This window comes from Sarcophilus harrisii, chromosome 3, assembly GCF_902635505.1.
Source record: "Sarcophilus harrisii chromosome 3, mSarHar1.11, whole genome shotgun sequence".
NCBI classification, from domain to species: domain Eukaryota; kingdom Metazoa; phylum Chordata; class Mammalia; order Dasyuromorphia; family Dasyuridae; genus Sarcophilus; species Sarcophilus harrisii.
Window position 1 is genome coordinate 77,188,312 of NC_045428.1, and position 12,266 is coordinate 77,200,577.

The 12,266-nt window shown below is 33.6% G+C and overlaps 1 protein-coding gene across 3 annotated transcripts in view; it reads left to right on the top strand.

The window, feature by feature from the left end:
- The window catches only part of INO80D (INO80 complex subunit D), a 77,815-nt gene that overhangs the window by 30,457 nt on the left and 35,092 nt on the right, over positions 1-12,266 (top strand). The gene's annotated exons all lie outside the window — the stretch shown is intronic.

Genomic DNA, 12,266 nt, shown 5'->3' on the forward strand with positions numbered 1-12,266 from the left:
TTCCTTGGCCAGTCCTTTGTTTTCTTTTGCTTTTTCATTTCATTCAGATTTAAGGCAATTTAACTTTTACCTAGCAATCATCTTTTTCTATACTCTTTCCTTTAATTGAAGCTGTAAGAGTCTCAGTTCCTCATCACCTTTTTTTTTTGGGGGGGGGGGGAGACAGATAATTGCCAAGCTTTGAGTTCTTTTGATATCTTTGGTTTTCACACCTTCATTTCCAGTTGATTTCCCCATCCACCTCCAATGAGCTATGTTTTATAAAAAATACTTTTAAAGAAAGAAAAAAAAATCAGCAAAACTAAATGACGTGTTTGCTATGTTTGACAATTCATGCAGTATTCCATACTCAGCAGTGCCCTATCTGTAACAAAAAGAGAGCTGCATATTTTTCTCTGTGACCAAGCTTAGTTATTATAATTATAGAATATTAATTATTTTGCTTTTCTTTCCACTTGCATTACATAATTATTGCATATATTGTTTTCTTGGTTTTGCATACTATCTATCAGCTTATATCTTTTTATGTTTCTCTGAATTCTTCATATAGTGGGAAATTTGTTTCTTTTGGTATGGTGATATTTCATTACATTCATGTGCCACAGTTGTTTTAGCCATTATCCATTGGTGGACATTGTTTCACATCATGGGGATTATGGGCAAAGTGCCCCTGCAGTCTGGAATATCCATGCTTTTTTTTGGCTCTCCTTTTGTACTGGAGAAACCTGAATACTTTTTTTTTTATAATAAGTACCTTATAATAAATAACCCAAATAAGTAAAATTTGGGTTGATGTTATATAATACTGTACGTATATATTTTACACATTTCTGAGTTTCTGAACTTTTTCTGTGTTGTCTGCTGGCCTTTACATGTTGTTTATGGCTTCTATGAAATTCCCTCAAAATTCTCATTTAATTTCTTATGCTGATAAAGTTCTGATGTTGAAGGGATAATTGTGTTTTTATGCCTGCTCTTTTCTAGTCTTGACTTTAGATCTGAGCATTACACAGTGTCTTTAAGTGTTTTATCACGTCCCCGTCTGTCTTACTGTTCTTAAAACTTAACATTTTCTAGCTTATTACCTTCCTTTCCTAAATGATCTACTTCTAATCTTTTTTTTCCTAGTTTTCTCAGTGGTACTACCATCATTTAGTTATTTAGATTTAAAACTTAAGTATCATTTTTGAGTTTTGTTATTTTTGTATCTCTCAAGTCCCATCATTATTTTTTCCTTTAAAATGTCTTTTAAATCTGTCTCTTTATTTCATTCTCTGAATCTCTGTGATTTATTGTAAAAAAAAACTAAATGAAAATTCTCCTTCTTTGCTATGATGTCATTATTTTATTTTGCTTTCACATTGTTCCCTCCCCTGTTCTATTGTTAACAAACTTCCCTTTATTAGTTTTCTTTTTTAACATACTCCTTCTTGCTCAAATGAAAAGCCGACCCTTTTCATGCAGATAGTGCATCCCTAGCTTCTCTTTCCAGTACTGGATGTACCTTCTCTTGTCCTTCTTGTACCTTCTCTTATTGGACCAGGATGAGAAATAGATATTCTGTTCTTCACTGACACTTCTGGAGCAATCTCTTTCATCCTACCCTCCCTACCACCCCCATCCATTATTTAACAACCTTTCCTCCTAGTTTCATGATATTCAGATATATAAATGTACAGATCCTGGTTGTTATCTGCCATTAGGTCATTCTCCCATTTTTCTAGTGCAGTTCAGTAACTAGCTCATGGTCTCCCTTTCTTCCTCAATTGTTGCTATCCTACTTGGGGACTTTGGTTTCCTCTAACACACCTTGGTCTCCCAGTTGATCAGTCTCTGCCCCTTCAGTGATTTGTACCTTTATCATACCTTTCCCATTCACTAAGTATTTATTAAGCACCTACCATGTGCCAAACACTTAACTGAACTAGGTGCTGGAGATAAAAAGATTTACATTCTGTTGAGAAAGATGACATTTACATAAATTATACATAACATATACAAAGAACTATTCTAGGTGCTTTGGTGCATACAAAAAATCATAATGTAGTTCTTAATCTGATGGAGCTTATGAATTTAGCTTGGGAACTAGACAAACAAATGAAAATTAAAACATGTACCACTTTAAAGCAGGCTATTAAAAAAACTCATAGTGGGTGTAAATTAAAATGGTAGTGTCAGTATACTACCAATCCACACAGCTAATTAACATTCCATTCTATGTAATAGAGTTTCTTTCTTTTTTTTTTTAATGTGAAAATTAGGACATTTCTCTCTCTCTCTCTCTCTCTTTCTCTCTCTCTCTCTCTCTTTTTCTCTCTCCTTTATAAAGCTTTTTATTTTCAAAACATATGCATGGATAATTTGATAACATTGACCTTTGCATAGCCTTATATTTCAGATTTTCTCCTCTTTCTCTCCACTCCCTCCCCTAGATGGTAAGCAATCCAGCATATGTTAAACATGTTAAAATATATGTTAAATCCAATATGCATAAACATATTTATGCAGTTCTCTTGCTGCAAAAAAAAAAAAAAAATCAGATCAAAAAAATAAAGTAAATGAGTAAGAAAACAAAATACAAACGAACAACAACAAAGAGTGAGAATGTTATGTTGTGATCCACATTCAGTTTCTACAGTCCTCTCTCTGGGTGTAGATGGCTCTTTTGTCACAAGATCATTAAAACTGACATCAATCTGCTGAGTGAAACGAGCAGGGCCAAGAGATCATTATATACTTCAACAACAATACTATATGATGACCAATTCTGATGGACCTGGCCATCCTCAGCAATGAGATCAACCAAATCATTTCCAATGGAGCAGAAATGAACTGGACCAGCTACGCCCAGAGAAAGAACTCTGGGAGATGACTAAAAACCATTACATTGAATTCCCAATCCCTATATTTTTGCCCACCTGCATTTTTGATTTCCTTCACAAGCTAATTGTACAATATTTCAGAGTCTGATTCTTTTTGTACAGCAAAATAACGTTTTAGTCATGTATACTTATTGTGTATCTAATTTATATTTTAATATATTTAACATCTACTGGTCATCCTAACATCTGGGGGAGGAGGTGGGGGGTAAGAGGTGAAAAATTGGAACAAGAGGTTTGGCAATTGTTAACGCTGTAAAATTACCCATACATATAACCTGTAAATAAAAGGCTATTAAATTAAAAAAAAAAACTGACATCAATCATCTTATTGTTGGAAAGAGTCATGTTAATCAGAATTGATCGTCATATAATATTGGTGTTGGCATGTACAGTGATCTCCTGGTTCTGCTCATTTCACTCAGCATCAGTTCATTTAAGTCTCTCCAGGCCTTTCTAAAATCATCCTGTTGGTCATGTTTTATAGAACAATAATATTCCATAACATTCATATACCATAACTTATTCAGCCATTCTCCAACTGATTGGCATCCACTCAGTTTCCAGTTTTTTGCCACTACGAAAAGGGCTGCCACAAACATTTTTGCATATACAGGTCCCTTTTCCTCCTTTAAGATCTCTTTGGGATATAGGCCCAGTGGGAGCACTGCTGGGTCAAATGGTATGCACAGTTTGATAATTTTTTGAACATAGTGCCAAATTGTAGAATTTTATTTTTTCATGAAAAAAAAAATTGCCTACTGATGTAACCAGCCTGTTCTTCTAGTTAGAAACCATTTAAAAGAAATTACATGTGCATCTTAAGAGAAATTACATTTAATTTTTTAATAGAAGAAAATATAGAGTATAGCAAGTACAAAAACTTTGTGAATGAATGCTGATAGTGTAAATCATTGTAAAGAATCATTGAAAGAGGTGTGCCCATCTGTTATTTCCCAAATATGCTGAAACTAATTTAAAACTTACTTAGTCACATTTGAACTTGCCATCACCTATAACTGTTAGTCCTCCATATCTAAAAAGCCAAAATTCCTTTCTTGTACCTCTTTAATATTTTCATCTCTTCCTCTGCCTCACTTCTAAATCTGTAATCTGTGCTCATTATCATCTCTAATTATTTAATCTTTCCCTGCTTTTCTCGTGTATCACCCCTACTTAGTTCTTGTGTTATTCTCTGAAGTCTTGTTTCTTAGTCAAGTAATTCAACAAGGATTTATTAATCACTTAATATTGCCAAGAACATTTCATATTGCTTAGCACTGGGGTTACAAAAAACCCCTGCCTTCAAAAAGTTTTTATTCTAATGGAGGAGACAACGTCCAAATAAGTAGGTACATAAGAGAAATACACAGAATAGATGGAAGAGCACTTGGTGGAAGGGGAAAGCCTTCTGCACAAAATAGTACTTGAGCTGAGTTTTGAAGGAAGTCAAGAAAGCTTGAGAGGTGGAGGCAAAGAAGCAGAGCATTCCAGGCATGGGGTTAGCTGGATGTCCTGTTTGAGGAATAGCAAATAGGTCAATACACAACAACTGGATCATAGAATATGTGGAGAAGAGTAGAATATTAAAAAACTAGACAGGTTGGCAGGGATCAGGTTATGAGGAGGTTTAAAAGCCAAAGATAGTTTCTGTGTATAATCAAAAATCCTTAGGGAATGAGTAAGGTTAGGGAATGCCTTGAAGAGAGATAGGAATTTTTGGGACAGTATGGCCTTGAAGAATTGGACAGCCAAATTAGTTCAAGATTAGTAGAATGATTGCCTTGATACAGTAAGGACCCAATTGAGATTAGGTAACAAATTTCTAGTGGATCCCAGTTCAACTTATTATATCTTAAATTCTCAAGTTTCTTGTGTCCTTATTCTAGGACTGTTTGCCCTATTCTAAACCTCACTCCTGGGTTACTCACATCTATATTATGAGCTTTCCTTTCTCATCTTCATGTCTCCAATACTTTCAGCACCTACATTTTCTTCTTTGCTCTAGTCTAAAAGAAGGGGTGGCCTTAAAGGCAGCCCTTACATATGATGTCTCCAAAATCTTTTCAGTGCCAAGTTTTAGTAGGTTAAAAGTTCATAACAACTTTTGAAATGTTCAGTATTTGTACTCTTTATCAATTTCTCTTTGATTATATGATCTCTCTAATTTTTAATCACTTTTCACTGGCTTTTCTGCTGTACAGATATGACAAGACCTTCTCCATACTTGAAATCTTCCCGATCAACTTTAATTAATTATATCAATCCCTCAAATTATAATTCTGTATTTTCTTTCCCTTTTATAATCAAAATTCTGGAAAATGCCATCTAAGTTTGTTTTCTCCAATTCATCATTCATTTTCTAATTCCTTCCCATCACCCATTGTTCTCCTCAAGATTACTGGTCTTGTTTTAATTGCTAAATCTGCTATCTCTTTTTCAGTCCTCATCTTTGAATATCTCTATAGTTTGCTATAATGTTGATTGTTCCCTTCTCCTGGATAGTCTCTCTTCTTTGGGTTTTTGCCATGCCACTCTTTTTTTTTTTTTTTAATTTTTTATCTTTAATATACCTTATTTTATGAGTTATGTTGGGAGAGAAAAATCAGAGTACAGAAGGGAAAAAAACAGACAAAAAGAAATGAACATAGCACGTATTGATTTACATTAAATCTCCTTAGTTTTTTTTCTGGTTGCAGATGGCATTTTGTGTCCAAAATCTATTGGGATTGCTTTAGGTCACTGACTACTGAAAAGAACCTAGCCTTTCATAGTTGTCATCGCACATTCTTGTAGATATTGTGTACACTGTATTCCTGGTTCTGCTTCTTTCACTCGGCATCAGTTCATGTAAAACGTTCCAGTCCTTTCTATAATCATCTTGTTCATCATTTTTTATAGAACAATAATATTTCAATACTTTCATATACCACAACTTGGTCACCCATTTTCCAATTAATGGACATTCATTCCTTTTCCAATTCTTTGCTACCTCAAAAAGAACTGCTACAAACATTTTTGCACATGTCACATCACTCTTTACTGATTTTAGTCTAACCTCTTTGTCATTATCTGTTGCTAGCCCTTCTCCTATGTTTTGTTCTCTCTGCATGAGTGTATTCTAGGTATCTATTTTGGGCCCCCTTTTTTTATGCACCTCAACTTCTCAAGATTCATTTATCACTCCTATGAAGACAGCTTTTAATTTTTCTCCTTTGCATCACCAACTTCTACTAGACAATTTTCATCTGTATGACTCATGTTCATCTCAAACACATTATATCCAAATCAGAAAATATTATCTTCCCCCCTTAATCCATCCCTCTTCTTCATCTTTCCTATTTCTGTAGAGAATCCTACCACTTTTCTTTTCTCTTAAGTTGAAAATACTTTAATTCTTCTCTCTTCCTAACCAATCACTTGCTCATATCCATTTAATTATTAAGTCTTTTCCTGCAACATATCCCACATCTGACCTCTCTTTACTCATTTGACCACCATCCTAACTCCAGACCTTCATTACCTCTTACAGGATTATTGTGATAATAGCTTTCTCCTTTCCCTTTTCTACTCCATCTTCTTTATAGCTATTAAGTTAAAGTATAGATCTGATCATGTCATTTTAGCCTGGCTCACTGCCACCATAATAAAATTTTTTTTTTGGATCTTTATAATATGACCCAATCTAATTTTTTAAAAAGACATTTCACATTACAATTAGGTCCCAATGAATACAAATTAGGAATCCCATAAAATGGTTACATATGCAAAATATGGTAATTGATTCTCTTAGTGGAAATATGTAGTTTAAATTCAAATAATACAACCACTTTATCAAACCCTCACTGTACTTCTCTTCAATATACAATACATAGGATGCAAACCTGCATTGCCATTCTTGTTATGAAACATGACTTTTCTAAATCAAACAACTATTATTTATTAAATGCCTAGCAGTCCTTGCCCTCACAAATCCTCTGTTCTTTCAGGATGTGCTTTCTGTCTCAGATTTGTGTCCATGTACATATTGTTTCCTTTCCTGAAATATTTTTCCTTTTCATCTCTGACTCTGAATTCTTTTAATATTTTCTTCAACTACTTACTACCTTCTGTATAACTTCTCTCTTGATCTTTCCTTCTTGTGAATATTCTAACCAATGCCCTCCACATTGTTTTATTTATTTTGTATCTATTTAGTGTTTACTTATCCATGGATAATTTGTCTCTACCCAGGAAAATGCTAAAACTTGTGGGAAGGGACTGTTTTGTTCTTGTATTCTTAGCATCTAGTACAATGCCTTTGTTCTTGAATAAGTACAATATAAATGCCTATTAAATTAAATTCCCACTACTACTACCCTTGTGTAGGCTAAAGATTGAAAAAAAAAATAAGAGAAAATATAAGATAACTGATGTAAGATAAGATAAACAGTTGACTTGGGATAGCTTAAAGAGAAAAGATAAGACTCTTCTTTTTTTTTTTTAAAGCCTTGACATTACATTTCAGAAATGAAAATGCTTGAGTTTTTTTTTTTTTTTTTTTTTTTTTTTTTTTTTTTTTTTTACCAGAGGACAAAATAAAAATAGAAAGATTCCACCTATTACTTCCTGAAAAGCATCCCAAAAGGAAAATTCCCAGGAATGTTAAAGCCAAAATCAGAGCTTCCACAGCAAGAAAAATATATATATATATATATCCTGCAAGTATTCAGATATAAGCAGTTCAAATTCCATGGAATTTTCAGGATCACACAAGACCCAATAGCTTCTGCTTTAAATGAGAGATTTTGGAATATACTATTCCAAAAGGCAAAAGATAGAGGTTTACAATAAAAAATCCTTTATCCTGTGAAGCTGAGTGAAGCTTCCTCTTCCAGGGAGGAAAATGGACCCAATATTCAAAACCTGATCTTTAAAAAAATAAAAATTTATGGATCAAAAGGAATTGTGCATTAAATATGAAAAATTTTTGAGTGGTCACAATTTATGGGTTATATTTCACTCCTTCTGGAGAGATAGTACTTGTTGATCCATCAGCAGAGAATGCACTTTGAAATGTTTTGCCAGTAGTAATAATGTAGCTTTCTTTCTCTTTCTCTCTCTCTCTCTCTCTCTTTCTCTCTCAATGTTGTAAACAGTAGCATATGGTTATAAGCCATGTAGCTAAGGTAAAGGAAACAGTTTTTATTTTTGGAAATCTGCCTCTGAGATATTCATTTTACCTTAAATTTTAAGGTAAGTTCTAAAAAGTTTTACCTAACTTGTCCAAGCAGAGCAAGTGAATATTCAAAAAGAAAAAAAAAATTCTAATAATATCAGTCTTTGAAGATGCCACCAATCCTTCAGAAAGCTCTTTTGTCACTGCTGCCTAGTAGAATTAGATGTGAAAGGATGGTGAAAAGAAATGAACTGTGAAGTTTTATACACTCCTCTTCTTATGTAGATAGTGCATATCAATGGAGATGTCAACAACAATAATTGTTAGCATTTTTGTAATGCTTTACTCTGTGCTGGGTACTGTGCTAGGAAGCTTTACAATTATTATCTCATTTGATTCTCACAACAAAAAAAAAGAGTTGGGAGAGAGGTGTTCTTATCTCCATTTTACAGATGAGAAAACGGAGGCAAACGGGGTAAATAACTTTTCCACAGTAACAGAGCTAGTAAATGTCTGAGGCTGATTTGATCGCAGGTTTTCCTGACTTGTCCTGGCTACTATACAATGCTTACTACATGCCAGGCCCTGAGCTAAGAGCTTTACAAATATTATCTCATTTGATCCTTACACAACTCTGGGAGATAGTGGTTGTTATTATCCCCATTTTACAGATTAAGAAACTGATGGAAATAGAAGTTATTAAGTGAGTAACTAAAGATATAACAACTAATAAGCATCTGATTCCAGATTCAGTGCTTCTCTGTTGCGCCATTTCGGTGCTTGATCAATCTGGATGAGATATATTCTTGGGCTAAGAATGGAAGCAGAGAGATTTCTTAAGAAGACTTTGTAATTGCCAAGAGGAGAAGTAATGGGTCCTTGGATTAGAGTAGTTACAAAGAAAATGCGAAGAAGACAATAGGGATAAATGCTGTTTACAGATGTACAGATTGTCTCAGCAAGTCTTGGTGAGTTACTGGACAGTACCAAGGACTGTGGTACATAAGAGTAGTCAAAATAACCAGGAGTAGGCAAGTGTCTCTTATATAATTGGGGAAGTTGGAAGAAGGAACAGGTTTTGGATGGTGTTTATAAATCATAAATCTAGAATTGTAAGGGATGTTAGAGATGCTTTTTTTTACAGGTGAGTAAACTAGGGTCAGAGAAACTAAGTGACTTACCTATAGTCACAAATCTTTGCTTATCAGAGATGGGATTTGAACACAAGTCTTCTGACTTGAAGTTAGTATTTTAGCTGCTACATCACCTTAAATTTCAAATTTACTTTTTGATTCATTGAATCTAAAGAGCCCAAGACAGTTCAGGTAAGATGTCTAGTAGCTAAGCTAGAGATAGATTTAAATTTTTTAATTTTATTTTAATGGTATATTTTTTTTTCCAATTACAAGTAAAGATGGTTTTCAACATTCATTTTTATAAATTCCATTTTTTTCCCAATTCCATTCCCCCTCCCCAAGACAGGAAGCAATCTAACTTAGTTACACATGTATACGATCACTTTTTAACATATTTCCATATGATTCATGTTGAGGGGAAAAAAAAGAACAAAAGGGAAAAACCACAAGAAATTAACAACAACAAAAAAGGTAAAAAAAAAAATCTATGCTTCGTTCTGCATTCAGACTCCATAATTCTTTCTCTGGATGTGGATGGTATTTTCCATCCCAAGTCTATTGGAATTACCTTGAATCACTGCATTTCTGAGAAGAGCCAAGTCTGTCATAGTTGATCATCACACAGTGTTGCTGTTACTATGTACAGTGTTCTTCTGATTCTGCTCACTTCACTCAGCATCAGTTCATGTAAGTTTTTCCAGGCTTTTCTGAAATCAGCCTGCTCATTATTTCTTACATCAATGTATTATAACTTATTCAGCCATCCCCCAACTGATGGACATCCACTCATTTTCTAACTCCTTGCTACTACAAAAAGAGCTGTTATAAACATTTTTGCACATGTATTTCTTCCACTCCCCCTTTATTATCTCTTTGGGATATGAATCCGGTAATGGCATTGCTAGATCAAAAGGTATGCATAATTTTATAGCCCTTTGAGTATAGTTCCAAATTGCTCTCCAAAATGACTGGATCATTTCACAACTCTACCAACAATGCATTAATATTCCAATTTTCCCACATCCCTCCAACATTTATCATCTTTTTCTGTCCTTTTAGCCAATCTGATAAGTGAGAGGTGATATATCAGAATTGTTTTAATTTGCATTTCTCTAAGCAATAGTGATTTAGAGCATTTTTTCAGATGACCATAGATGGTTTGAATTTCTTCAACTGAAAACTACTTGTACATACCCTTTAACCATTTATTAGTTGAGGAATGGCTTATATTCTTATAAATTTGGCTCAGTTCTTTATGTATTTTAGAAATGAGGCCTTTATCAGAAACTGGCTGTAAAAATTGTTTTCCAGCTTTTGGTTTCCCTTTTAATCTTGACTACATTGTAGGAAATAAGATACCGAAGCATGATGCCTTAATCATAGCAGTCAGATTGTAGAGATGGCCTCCCTTAGAAAACTATTAATCTTTAACAGAAAAGCAATTCATGTTTATATAGTAATTTGTGGTGGTAAAAAGGACTTTAAATACATTATATATATTTGATTCAAACTAAAGAGCATTCATTAATCATTTATTATGTATCAGGCATTGGGCTAAATGCTAGCCATACAAAGAAAGGCAAAAAATATTCTTTAACCTCAAGAAGCTCATATTCTAAAGGGAGTGAAAAGTAGATTATACACAAACTATATAAAGAGAGCAGAAGGGAGATAATTTCATGGGCATAGGCAGTAGTTCCTGGGGTGATGACATATTGAAATTATTATGAGCCTCAGTGTTTGGGAGAATGGTAGCACTCTTAACAAGTAAAAGAGAATAGATGGGAGGGAGAAGAAGCTAGTACAGAACAATGAGTTCTATTTTGGATATGTTGAGTTTGAGATGACTGCATTATCCAGTTCAAGATCTGCAAAAGGCAGTTGGTGATTTGAGACAGGAGAGTAAATAAGCCTGCAAACGAAACAGAAGAACCAGTTAGATGGAGAGGAGGAACTCAGAGGAAGTAATTAGGAGATTCTCCTTTACTGCTAGTGTTTTTCTCTCTGAGATTATCCCAAATTTACCTTTTTTATAGCTTATTTATACTTGTTTGTCTGTTGTCATTAGATTGTGACCTCTCGGGTACTCTTTTTCTTTCTTTATAGCCCCAATATTTATACATTGTTTGGCATATAGTAAATGATAAATTTTTGTTGACTTGACTGTCCAGGAGAAGAGATTGAAAAATAGTGACAAAAGATAAAAGAAGATCAAAGAGAAAGAGGATTGAAAAAATGTCATTAAATTAAAAGAACCTTGGGAAGAAGGTCTAGTAGCACCAAATCTCAAATTGTTCTATGAAGCAATAATCATCAAAATAACTTGGTACTAATTAAAAAATCAAGAAGTAAATAAAGAAAAGTAAATACAAAAAATACAGATACATATCAGCAAACCTAGAGGCCACAACTATTAAAATAAAGACTCATTGAATAACCCAACTGCTATGAAAATAGGAATGTGAATTGTCTGACAAAAATTAGGCATACACCAAACATCTCTTAAGAAAGAATAAGATGCCAACCAAGTAGGTGGGGCAGTGAATATAGAGTGATGAATCTTAGTTATGAAAATCTGAGTTTCTTATTAGTTTCAGATTCTTATTAGCTTTGTGATCCTGGGCAAGTCACTTGGCTTCATTCAGCTTCAGTTCCCTCTTCTGTAAAAAGGATTATAATACCCACCTCACAGGATATTGGGGGAATCAAATGAGATACCATGCAAAGTGCTTTGCAAACCTAAAAGTGCTATATAAATGCTAGCTATTAAGATAGATTCTGAATGGATACATAACTTATACATAAAATGAGAATTTATAAACAAATTGGAGGCTTGAAGAAGAAATTGCCCTTTAAAGCTATGGTTAAAGGAAGAGATCACAAGATAAAATGTAAAATTTCAATGAGATAAAAATAAAATGTTTTGTGCAAACAAAACCAATGCAGTTAACATCAAAAGGGAAAAGATGCTGCAAATCTTTTCAGCAAGTTTCTTTGATTCAAGTTGCATATCCAAGAGGGATATATAAGAAACTTTCAGATTTTTTTTTTAAATATATTTTTTATTATAGCTTTTTATTTAGAAGTTATATG